General features: G+C 31.9%; 1 pseudogene; it reads left to right on the top strand.

Moving 5' to 3' along the window:
• Positions 1-264: 264 nt before the first annotated feature.
• Positions 265-6,483, top strand: LOC143054608 (toll-like receptor 2; annotated as a pseudogene).
• Positions 6,484-10,626: the final 4,143 nt, after the last annotated feature.

The following is a 10,626-nucleotide window of genomic DNA, read 5'->3' as shown; positions in this document are numbered from 1 at the left end:
CAACAGGAGAAAGCTACGCCATAGGTATTATTATGTGATATGGGAATCTATCCTACAATTCGTCCACACAAGGAAGAATCTAAGTTCTATATTTAGTATATACAATGTTATACCGTGTGAAGATTTACAAAATTGTTAAAGTTATAAATCGATTGATTTTAAAATGTTAGAACGTATCACAAAGTCAATTTATTTTTAAAAAAGTAAGTGTTATACTTGTTATATGACCAATGAATGTGTCCCAAATATGGATGCCAGATGTCAAATAGCATATGAGTACTGGGCTTTTTGTATATTTCTTCTTAGTTTAAATGTGGCTAGACCTATTCAAGCGTTTAATAGTGATTTATCTATTGCAGGACCTAAGCTACTTAGTACGGTAAATATTTAATTAAGTCCATCGACAATTAATTTGATAATTGATTTCAATTCATTTGTAAGTTCATCTATAATATTTCTATTGTCAATGTTATGTAAAGATGTTAAATTCAAGGTGTGTTTTTGATATACATGAAGGTTTAAAGCACCTTTTATAGTTTATACTGCAATGTACTTATGCATGCATTTAGAGTTAGAAACATGTGTCAATGTATTTTTATTTGTCGGATGCTTTATAGTTCGTTCTTATGTTGTACTGTTATACCACTGTCCCAGATTAGGGGGATGATTGGGATCCCGCTAACAAATTTAAACTGTTACATTATTTATGTATGTGTCTGTCCCAAGTCAGGAGCCTGTTATTCATTGGTTGTCGTTTGTTTATGTGTTACATATTTGTTTTTCGTTCATTTTTAAAGATAAGTAAGGCCGTTAGTTTTCTCGTTTGAATTATTTTACATTGTCATTTTGTGGCCTTTTATAGCTGACTATGCGGTATGATCTTTGCTCATTGTTGAAGGCCGAACGGTGATCTATAGCTGTTGATTTCCCAAGGTTTATAAGTTATATTTACCTATCTGTTTCTGTATCTTATTTAAAACTAAATTGCTGAAACATCAAATTACCTAACTGAAACAGTTTGTTTAAGAAACAACATACATTTGCGTTAATTTGGATTTTGAAAGGTAATACCTGTGCACGAACAAATGACAATTCGTTTGAGCAAAATACTCATTAGTGATGCTCACTTCATAAAACACAAAATGTCTAAAGACAGAACAGAGTTGAACAGCATTCAGGACACGCCATTCAAAACGATTTGCCAAATATATCAGTGATGATTTATTCCTGAAATGTTAAAAAAAAATTGCGAGCATGCATTATTTTGATTCCTATACCACGTATACGATGATTTAAAAAAAAAAGAGAAGATAAGTATGTCGTTGATGCAGCTGTTCCATTTTACTCGCTGTAAGTGACGGCTTTAAATTCATATATGGATTGCATCAATTATTTCATTAATAGCGTATAGAAAAATGTATTTATTTCTTATAAATCTAAATTTTATTGCTGAAATGGTAAAAAACATAAATGTGCGAATGGAGAAATTAGAGAGAAAATGAAAGAAGACCTAATTAAAATCCTTTCAATGCGGTATTATCCAAAGTTTGATAAATAACAAAGGAGACACTAAGTCAAGATTATAGAAAAATCAATGAGCATATGTATCTATTTACATAAACCATGTTAACAATATCAGGGTACCTTATATTTAGCAATCGTCTACTTGTATTTTGTAGTAATTTAAGTGAACAATTTCCGGTGTAAAACTGAAATGTTTAAATCTAGAAAAAGACAGTTATTATTGTTTCTATTTTATTGATTTACAATATTTTTCTTTCGGTTATTTGCAATAGTATTTCTATAAAACTGTTGGTTATATAACAGAAAAGTATCATCAAAATAACGGTAAGAAGTTAAGTGTTACTGAATTTACAAAATAAATGCAATGTAAACGAGTATTTTACTGAGTTTGGTCATAAGCTGTAATCCACAACAGTACATATAGAACAAGTCTGCTATTACAGGGCTATGATGATTTTTTTAAAGGGCGCAATTTGTGGCCATAAACATGCCTACAATCTGTTAACAAACTTTATTGCTGAAAACTACATAAACATTATCAAAGAGAAAATTAACAGCTTCGTTCTCTTCAATATCTGTCATATTTACATTTTTCATTAAAAGAGTATCGCTGCCAAAAGAAAATTAAAAGAACAAAGTAAACTGATAAAACTCTTGAAAAGTTTTAGTGTTGATCGATCCTTTTCGTTATATTAATGCTTTTTTAATGGAGAAGGTCCATTAAGATCACTTTTTGAATATCAAGCATGTGGTCATTTATAAATGTCCTGATTTCTTATCCCAGGCATAGATTACCTTCGCTGTATTTGGCACAACTCGTTTGAAATTTTGGGTCCTCGATGCTCTTCAACTTTGTACTTGTTTGGTTTAAAAACTATTTTGATCTGATCGTCACTGATGAGTCTCAAAATTTGTAAAACTTTTAGCTATTCGTTGGAAAGTAGAATACTTCTGTTACATAAATATGGGCTGTTTCTACAATACAATGCACTTGTATTGGGTACTAGCATCAATAAGTCATGCAACATTACTGAAATCTTTACAATATTAGCATTTGAGTTCAATTTTAGACAGTTTCCGTCTTAAAGGGAAGTGCCCTCATTTGTGTTTATTCTTAATATTTAAATATAAGTTGTTTTTGATAATGATACATAACATAACTCAGGTTGAGAGTCCACATGGATGCGGCCACTTTCGTGTTTGACAAAAATAGATAAATAAAAAGGCACATGTAATGCCATATTTGACATTATTTGTTCATATTTTAGTTTGAATCTGAGCGTCTTTGGTGACAAAATCAGTTTAAATTGATTCGAGTGAAGTAGACACTTAATGTTTTTAATAGTGTCCACAATTTTTCATCAGATGAATCTGAAATTCAAGGTCAAATTAGACCTACTCCTTTAAAATCTTAACATGTAAATTGTAACAGTTTATATGATTCAGTTTTTAATTTGAAATCCTTTGTATAAAACATATAATTCTTGGTGACAGTATACGAATAAATGTAAAGAGAGGTGAAAATGTAAATTGAACATTCAAACTTATAAGTCTTAAAAAAATGACATAACCAGGGCAAAAAACGTAACAAACAATAAAACAAAACTAAAAAAAAAAACAAAAAAAAACAGTACACATGATGCATATTAAAATCAACAGACTGAATAACACGAACCTACCAAAAAACAAGGGGTGATGTTAGATAATCTTGCACTGAGACATTAGTAAAATGTAATAATTACTTTGTTTTTGTTGTTGCAGGAATATAACTCCAACAATGCACGTGTATACCAATTGCAGTTATATACTTGTTCTTCTATATGTTCTAATTACTATTACATTTGCAAAGAGTATAAAATGTCCAAACAATTGCAAATGTCCGCCGAAACATTCAAATAATCATGAAGTCGTTTGCACTGGACGTGACTTGCGATACATTCCATTATTTCCTGAAAATATACACGACGTTAGAATGAACGGCACAAATCTGACGTACATCGATGAACATAGCTTTGATAATTTGACAAAGATCATTCTCAAAAAGTTATATTTAAATGACAATTTAATATCGTATATTCACCCAATGTCGCTAGCCAAATTGAAATTCCTTGCTCAGCTGTATATTTCAGACGAAACAAGATTGAATGTGGATGTTTTGAAAAAGGTACTCAGCTTTTCCACCAAACAAAAGCTAAAACGATTAATATTTGAACAAAACAGTTGGTGTGATTTGCCCATTGATATGTTTTCAAATTTTTCAAGTAATAAGGTGATGAAGGTGCGGATGACGGGTAATACATTTGCTGACATTAAATGTTTTTTTGTTTTCACCACTCACAAAATTGTTCGAATTGTCTCTATCCAATAATCGGATAGAAAACATAAATATCTTTGGAATACCAAGTACTATAAGGAGGCTACATCTAGATAACAATATGTTTCAAACAATCCCTGACTGGTGTGATCATGGAAAAGAAGATACAAGCGTCGTTGAATACTTGAAATATCTTGATCTGAGTTATAATAATATTGGATCCATTCTAAATACTTCTTTTGTATGTTTACCAAAATTAAAAAAACTAGTCTTAAACGGAAATCCAATCGGCCGCATCAATAATAACATATTTGTAAACAATCCATTTCTGTATTCAGTTCAGCTTTCTAAACTTGGCAATAATTTGAAAAAGATAGACGACTTTGCATTCAACAGTTCATCGTTGTCCAGTCTTAATTTGCAAGAGACTAATTTTCATTTTGATCAGGACAACTTTAACCCTAACACTATATTTTCTTTTTCTACAAATCTAACATTCCTCTATCTTGAAAATAGTTACCTTCCAAAAAACAGAAATTAGGATGCAGCAAATGTTTTCATCCTTGATTAAACTTAAAGTTTTAAGTCTTTCCTCTGGGAGACTTAATTTTCTACCCAAAAATGTCTTTCCATACTTAAAATCTTTGGAAATATTAAGGTTGGATGCAAACAAATTTTCTAGTTGGAATGATTGAAATGCCGTGTTTCGTAATATGACTTCGCTTAAAAAGCTTCACATGGCAAACAACTTTAAAAGAATAATCGATGAAACATCTTTTCCGCTAAAAGTATTTAATTCATTAGAAGAATTAGATCTTAGTCGAAACCCGTATGCTTGTACTTGTGACCAACTCTGGTTCACCGAATGGATAAAAACTACAACAGTCAAGCTAATCAAGTATCCGTTGTTTTATACCTGTCGGCAACCTAACGAACTTGACAATGAAAGGCTTCAGAAATATGCTGAATCTAAAAAGGAGTGTCCGCCTTGGAATCAATTACATACTTTTGCAATTGTATTATCATGTACAGGATTTTTGTTAATAACAATGATAACTCTAGGTATGAAATGTCATACAAATATTAAGAATTGTATATACCTACAGAGAATTAAACACAAAAGACGTGAAGGATATTTCGAATTACCAGAAGCAGATGATTTCGAATATCACGCTTTTGTCGTTTATTGTGACGCAGACCGCAAATGGGTGCATCAAACGTTTTTGCCAAAAATAGAACAAAACGAAGGTATCAAGCTATGTATTCACCATAGAAATTTTGAAGTAGGAGAATCAATTACTGCAAACATAAATAAATATTTAGAGAAATCATGGAAAGTTGTTGTAATATTATCTAATGAGTTTGCGAAAAGTCAATGGTGTCAATGGGAAGTTGATGTTGTCCAGGAAAGACGCAGACGTTATGGAAGAGACGTTTTCCTTTTAATAATGCTGAAGACTATAGACTCTAAGCATATGACTAATCAGCTAAGAGCCCTATTAGATAGTGGTCCAAGTCTACGGTATCAAACTGGTGTCGGCGAGGATCTGTTTTGGGCAGCCGCAATTGAGACTTTACGGAAACCGTTAAATCATCTTCTAACAGCACTTTTATAAACATTTTCAGAATTTATCTGTAAAATGAATTCCACGATCCAGCAAATGAAAGATTGACTTTATTAATGAGTGTAAAATTTATATGATTCTTAAAAGTTTGTTAAATGTGAACTGTAAATAATGGCATTTGAATCTAAATTTAGGTAATAGTTTTTTTTTTACTAATGATTCGGATTATATGTGTCGTGTTAATGCAGATGAGTTGTCTTATTAACTCAGATGTCTAACCCTGATTTTGCATTTACAATTTTGCATTTGTAGACACAAGTTTTTAAACAACTTTGAAATTATCTTCATCAAATAAGATACTAAATTTCGTTAAAATACTGTACTTTTTCATTTATATTACTTACGAACTCATTAATTTTTTTGCAATTTGTAATACGCTAGTTTTTTTTTTGTTTTTTTTTAGCGGATTATTTTGCTCATGCGTAAACATCTATTTATAAATCATATCATTTAGTACATCTGTGGTTGGCTAATTTAGTTTGATATATACAAAAATGAGGTGTGTTATAGTCGAAATTAAAACGCTTTAGTCATATTATAAGTAAACAATTGAAGGAGATTGCAGTATCAAAACGTCTTTTTTGCAAGCATAATTCCTACGTCTTTAATTTCATATTTGAAGGACCAATAATTTATTACAATTTAAAACAAAAATGTATTGGTATTAAGGGCTGGAAGACTACTGCTCGAGGACGGATGACATTTCCTTGAATTTCCTTGGGGTGGGGGTGGGGTATAGCTAATTTGTTTTTACTTACAATAAATGTTAAATATATTTCAATATTATCTAAAACAAATGATTGATAGGCAATATTTTATATTTTGTTGGACAGTTTAGATATCAAGTGTCGAATTTAATTCGTTAACTATAATGGTACTGTCTCTGTTATAAAATTGAATGTTCAGCTTCTCAATACTATTACTTCATATCACATACCAAATATGATCAAATATGCCTAATGTCATCTTATCTACTGTTTATTATCAAAGATATTCAAATTATTACAAAGAAATTAAGATGCTGTGTTTAGTTTAAATCATATAGTAATAAAATTGATAAATGGTATCATTTCTACTGTGCAGTGACAGATTACAGTGGGTGGGTTGGATACGGGGTAGTGTTCGTCATTCATGTGTCGTCAATATAGACAAACTGATCTATCATGTCAAAATAATGAAATTTTCATATGCAGGATCTGAACTCAAGAATTTTACAGAATAAGCATGTTTCTCACTGAATGAAGACAAATGTTCAATCGCATTACAGATCATACAAATGAATACCTCACTTTTTGTCCCCACTCCAGACACTCACATATCATTGCGACGATAGTTTTATTTTATATATTTAAAAGAGGGGTGGAAGATACCAGAGGGACAGTCAAACTCATAAATCGAAAATAAACGGACAACGCCATGGTCAAAATGAAAAAGACAAACAGACAAATAATAGAACACATGACACAACACATGTACAGAAAACTAAAGACTAAGCAACACGAACCCCACCAAAAACAGGGGGTGATCTCAGGTGCTCCGGAAGGCAAAGCAGATGCTGCTCCACATGTGGCACCCGTCGTGTTGCTCAAGTTATTACAAACCCAGTAAATAGTTTAATTCGTTAGGTCACATTCATGAAAGGGAAGGGGATTGTAGTAACGACGTTAGGAACATATCCGATATCATCTGTGAAACAGTTATTCCATAACGATCAACCAACTCGTGACGGCATTCATAAAATTTACGAAGGGATGATTTCAACTTCACCATTTAGAACTCTTGGTTTAATAGCTTCCTTGTGAGCAGCAACCCTCTATCAAGAAAATCATGATAGGAAATACAAGCACGGGAATATCTTATCAATTGGGAGATATATATCCCGTATACAGGTGATGCTGTAATGTTGCTACTTAGATATGGAAAGTTCACAATTGCCAAGCTGAAATCATCTCTTTTGTCGTAAAGTGTTGTTTTCAACTTACCCTCATTGTCAATTTCTAGATGTAAGTCAAGATATAAGGCCGAATTAACTGTACTTTGTTGTATCCATTATCTCTAGTTCGATGGGATAGATGCGTTCAACATAGTCACCAAATTTTGAATTATTTGGTGAGAGAACACCATCTATATAGCGGAAAGTAAAGTTAAAGGATATTGCTAACTTCTGATCTTTCTTCATAAGAAGTTCCTGTATGAAGTCAGCCTCATAATTATAAGGAAACAACTCGGCAAGAAGAAGGGCACAATTGGTTCCCATTGGAATGCTGACAGTCTGTTGAAAAACACGTCCTCCAAACGTAACACATATGTTGTCAATCAAGAAATCAATCATCTTGATAATGTCAGTTTTAGAGAATTTTTTGTTTGAATCCTTTACAACGTTAGATTTATCCCTCCCTAAAACAAGATACTTGTATCTACGTTGGCCATTATTTTTAATGAAACAAAGCAATACCAACTCTTTCAATTTGTCTTTTAATTTGGAATGTGGAATACTTGTGTAAAGTGTAAAAAAGTCATAAGTTTTAATACTATGGCAAAATGAAAGATAGTTAAATTGTATGTACTGTAAAAGATCTTTGGAACTTTTTAATATCCAGATTTAATTCACGCCACTTCTAGAATAGGCAGTTTCAAAATAACTCTGAAGCCCGGCTTTGATTGCTGATAAAATAGATGTTAATAATTTAGAAAGAGGTTTCGTTGAGCACTTGAAAGACCCAGCATTATACCGTTGTTTGTAAGGACTCTTATGTAGTTTCGGTATCCAATACAGTGATGGAAGATCCAGTTCTTCATCTTTGGTTGAAATTCCAAAGGAATATAGAAAAGACGTATGATTATCCAGGATTTCCTCTTTGGTAAGTGTCGTGAGGGTATATGTTGAGTTTCCAAGTGAATTGTCAATACCTAATTCATTTATCAAGCAGTTAATCATGTTAATGTAATGAGTTTTACACACAAAAACGATATTGTTTGGGGCTTATTCTGCGGGGACAACAACATATTTGTCATGGAGGTAGTACAAGTGTTTTGCAACATTTTGGGTCTTTTGACGTAGCATGGGGATTGATAGACCCATTCAGTTTCTTAATTCTGATTTGTATCAACGACCTCACTGTCTTAATCCTTTCGGAAAGGGTATCTACGTCTTCCTTCTCGCGCTTAGCCCATTGCCTGTCATAATCCTCGACTGAATTCATCAATATTTTGAAGATGCATTTCAAATTGATGGATTTAGGCTCACGATATTTCGGACCTTTGGGAAGTGTTATTGACAATGTTGAGGTCACCGGTAATAACGTGGTAAGCCCGATTATATGTAAATTGGAAACTTGTACAAGTGCAACCAGGAGGTTTAGAATTGAAGTCGTCAATATTGAAATCCTGAAAAACGTGTTTCTAATTGAACATTTTAGGTGCAATTGGTTTGGTATAGGTATAAGAAATGATTGGTACAGACTGATCTTTAAAATAAGGAGGTATTTTCGACTGAACTAATTTACGATGAAGGATATTGCCTTAGTTGACGCCATCGAGACCTTTGTTGGCAAAGGGCAGATTAAGAAAAAATCTTCTCTCTTTTTCATATTTTTCAATGCGAACTGGTTTAAAAAGTCTGTGGTTTCCAAACATAAATTGAATAAAGAATGAAGTTTTGAAAGCGGTAATGAATAAAGTTTCTGATTTTATTTTCAAAAAGATAATGTGTACATGTACAAGGTGTTGTTAATAAATATAACGGACAATATATACCATGCTCTCTCAGCCGACGTCGTAATTTCATTTTAACGAAAGCAGTTATTCAAAAGCTGCTCTTTCTGTGCAATATGATATTTTAAAAACTCATTAGGCAGAGCAATTTAAGACATACTTGCATTATTATTAAATCGAAAAAATTCTGAATTAAATTTCCATTTATAATAAAAGTTTCATATTTTGAATATTGAAATCGGTTTTGAATTATTTACTTGAATTGACATGCATATAACAATATGCTTGGTTTAATTCATTTCTTAATGCAAATACGTTTTTGGCACTCGTTACCATCGTTTGGTTTCTCAATCTAGTCGAATTAGATGATTATTTTTGTTAAAAAATGAGATATTGTATCAAGTGCATCATTATTGGTTGTAACAATCTATTTTCAAAATATTGGTCAATCCTTTTAATATGCAATATTCCAGATAATAAACAGACTCGAAAATGACATCAATAACACATCGTGGTTACTTTATCAAACAAAGACAACTACATTATCGATACCTCTTAAGACTTTTATTTTGCAATTACATTTTTACAATCGTGTCATTGTTGACATGTTATATTGGATGATTGTGCACGTAAAATGTAAGATTAATCCATATTATTCATTAAATGAAGTGTTTGTATATGCAACAATGATTAATATTTAATTACACTCCTTGCTAACAACATAAGTGATGTTGCTACTTCTTCCAATATTACACAAAATCTTAGCAAGCACTATCATAAGAATATTTAGCTGAGAGAACTAAGTATGTCAAAATTCATCGAAATACTGTTAATCGCAATAGGAACGTTTTCAAATTGTCGTGTTGGTGATATCGTGGTACTAAGACAAACACCACATAAAATATTCGTAGGAAATGTGGTGTTTGAGACACAAGCAGTTAGCATGTGGTCATTATGTGCTCATCTTTGCTCAAGGATGAAGATCTGTAGATCCATTAATTTTATACAACACAATAAAACGTGTCAGATTAATGATGCTGAACCAGAGCGGTGTACTGCTTTCTTAATAGATAGCTATGGTGATAGTTTTGTTGCAGCGTCAACCTTTCCACCCGTAAGTTGTTCTATATGAAATTCGTTTAAATTTTCCTCTGAGTTCAGTATTTTTGTTTTATTACTTTTTTCCGCTTACGAATGTTAACGTTATGAATTTCAAGGTTGCGACCTCTTACTGCACTGAGTGATGCCAAAAATATGTTATTTTTATAGGCGAATCCATCACGATGAAACGATATTACAACATTTAAATTATCGTAAGGTCAACGATGATTCCATGGCAACGAACAGTCATGTATGTTCTTTATTCAATAATGTACAACACTCTCGCACTTTTCATCTGGAAATAAAGTTTTGTCCCATTTTATTACATTTTAAAACGTTCAAAAAGTT

This window comes from Mytilus galloprovincialis, chromosome 12 (genome assembly GCF_965363235.1).
Source record: "Mytilus galloprovincialis chromosome 12, xbMytGall1.hap1.1, whole genome shotgun sequence".
NCBI classification, from domain to species: domain Eukaryota; kingdom Metazoa; phylum Mollusca; class Bivalvia; order Mytilida; family Mytilidae; genus Mytilus; species Mytilus galloprovincialis.
Note: the sequence above shows the minus strand (reverse complement) of the source record. Positions and strands in the feature narration are given on the sequence as shown.